This window comes from Penaeus monodon, chromosome 40 (assembly GCF_015228065.2).
Source record: "Penaeus monodon isolate SGIC_2016 chromosome 40, NSTDA_Pmon_1, whole genome shotgun sequence".
In the NCBI taxonomy this organism is placed as follows: domain Eukaryota; kingdom Metazoa; phylum Arthropoda; class Malacostraca; order Decapoda; family Penaeidae; genus Penaeus; species Penaeus monodon.
The window spans coordinates 32,822,167-32,825,463 of NC_051425.1; positions in this window are offsets into that span (position 1 = coordinate 32,822,167).

Below are 3,297 nucleotides of genomic sequence, written 5' to 3' on the forward strand. Positions count from 1 at the left end.
ATATGTTAAAATATTTTATTTTAAAATTAGTATATATAATATATGATATAATATATTATATATATATAATATAATAATTATTTATATTATAGATAAAACAAATATATACATAAATATATAATAATATATATATTTATAATTTTATTAATATATTTTATATTAAATAAATTAATACATCATATAGTAATTATGTAGGGCACACACCACACACCACACCACACACACACACACACACAACACACACACACACAACACAAACGTATGTGTATATATATACACATTTATATACACCCCATGTATGCATATATGTATCCATGTATATATATATTATATATTATATAAAATAATATATTATATATATATAACATGAACACACACACACACACACACACACATACACACACACACACCAAAACACACACACACACCCCACACACACCACTCCCCACACAACACACACACACACAACAACACACACAAAAAACACACAACACACAACACACACACACACACACAAACGTATGTAATATATACACATTTATATACAACATGTATGTATATATGATCCTGTATAAAATTACAATGAACACACCACCCCAACACACCCACAATACACACACACCACACAAAACACCAAAACAACACAAGACACACCCCTAAAAATATTATATATACACATTTATAACACACTTGTATGTATATTTTTCCCATGTATATATATACACATGAACACACACACACACAAACACACAAACACAAACACAAAACACACAAACACACACACAAAAACACACACACACACACACACACACACACACACACACCACACACACACACAAACACACACACACATACACCCCACGCACACAATTTTTCACTCCTTTTTATGGCAAACTTAGAATATTGCATATAAAGGGTCTCTTCGTTCAGGAGGGATTCCAGTTTATAATTCCCTCTTTGTAATTGCCCTTTTCCCCTTTTTCCCTTGCTAACGAGGAGTTTTCCTAAATTTTTTTTTTAATTACAATTTAATTATTTTTTTCCTGGAGAGGATTGTAAGTTATGTGTTTGCGGTGTGTGGCATGTGTGTGTTGTGTGTGTGTGTGGGGTGTGGGGTGTGTGTGGTGTGTGTGTTTTGTGTGTGGGGTGTGTGTGTGTGTGTGTGGGGTGTGTGTGTGTGTGTGTGTGTGTTTTTTTAACACAAAAATGTAAAAAGAAGCAAGATACGAATGTATAACATTTTCTGTATTTTGGGTTGGAGGAAAAAGAAAACAATTTCTTCATGGTAAAACTAAACTAAAAGAGAAAAAAAGAAAGGAAAAACATGTTGAGACCACCAAACATCAGAGGAGCAGCCGCAGACTACACCCAGCATGATGCAGTGATGATGCTTAGAGCGGGGCGAACTAAATCTGCTGGAGTAAATAGGGTTGTCTTCATGTCCGGGCTCTTGCTCCAACTTTCCTTTCGCCGCATTTCCGTGACCTCTTGTGACTCGACAGCTAACCGAGGTCTTCGTAGTTACAGTGCTTAGCCTTATGTCGCCTCCTATAACGACTAGCTTTCATAGACTCACAGTCTTTGTCTTTGGCAGAGCAGGTAGACCTCTATGCTTCTGAGATTATCCCAGGCTCTTTAAGTCTTCTTTGTATTGCCAGTTAGATCATCAGCAACATGTTTTATGTGAATCTCATGTGTGTTTAATTGCTTCATTTCTTTTGTCCACTGAAAAAAACTAGCTTCACTGAGGCTTAAACCCAAACTTTTTGCTTTTTGTTATTCTGTTATTAGTAATTACCGTGATCACAAGGATGTGATGACGATGATAATCACTATCCTTATCACGACTATAATTTTGTTTGCTGTCGTCATTTAATGATTAATATCATTATTTTGTTATTTTTATTACCATTATATATTTGTACTTTATGTGTTATATATATATATAGTAAATTTTATTATATATATATATATAATAAAGAAATATAAAAATAATATATAAAATATATATATATATATATATATAATATATATATATAAAAATTTCTAAAAACTCTATAATATAATCATTATATATATATATATATATATATATATTATATTATATATGTCCTGGGTAAGACAATAAATTGCACCCTGGGGTTCCCTTGAACAAGAAAACACCCTATTAGCTCCCTATGCCAGGGTTGCGGTGGGAAACTGTCGGCAACAGGGCAGTGGATATCTGGTGAAAACACCCTCGGTTCTACTGATTACTGGGTTTCCACCAACAATTGTCTGGCGTATTTCAGTGTAACTGTTTCAAAGCGGCAGAATAGTTCCTCCTAGTTAGTTGGAGACTGCGAGTTGAGAAGGAGCCTGGGGGATTCCACTCGACTTTTCTTTTTCTCTGACAAACCTCTACACCAATGATTAAATACAGAAATGATAATTCATACCACAAACGCCCGTCGCGTGGTTATCAAGGGGCGCGTTGTTCAGTAGCAACCAGGGTGGGCAATGTTAAATATGCATCTGGGAAAACAGAGAAGACAAAGAAAACATGTCCAATTAAGAAAACATTAAAAATCGGAACATGGAACGTAATGAAAATGAAAGAGTTGGGTAAAATTACATACTGTCTTAACGAAATGGATAGATACAACATTCAGTACTAGGAATCAGTGAGACCAATTGGAAAAGTAATGGAATTTTAAAACTAAAGAAAAGACAGTTCTTTTTTCTGGAAAAGAAAAGGAAATTATAGTCACGGAGTTGCTATGATTCCCACGAAAAAAACTGCAAATGCACTAATTGGTACAGCCCAATAAATGATTAAAACCTCACCTCATAACATTAGCATTATACAATGCTACGCACCAACCAACATTGCAAGTGATGAAGAAAAAGGGAAAATTTTTTATCTATCCAAGAAACTTTAGACACAATCCCTAACAGAGATGTAAAAGTAATCATGGGAGACCTCAACGCCAAAGGCAAAAAGGGAAACTAAAAAATGACACCTGTGGAAAAGTTCGGCCATGGAGATATAAATGAAAGAGGTGAAGATTTTATTGAATTCTGTAGTACAAATAATCTAGTTATAGCCAACACATTGTTCCAACACCACCCAAGACACTTGTACACGTGGTTTTCACCAGACAAAAGAACACGCAAAACCAAAATTGACTACTTGTGTTGAACCAGAAATGGAAAAAGTTGTATAAAAATGCCAAGACAAGACCTGGGTGCCGACTGCAAACAGTGACCACAACTACTAACTATCGACTTTTCAAATAAGACTCAAAAGATGGAGCA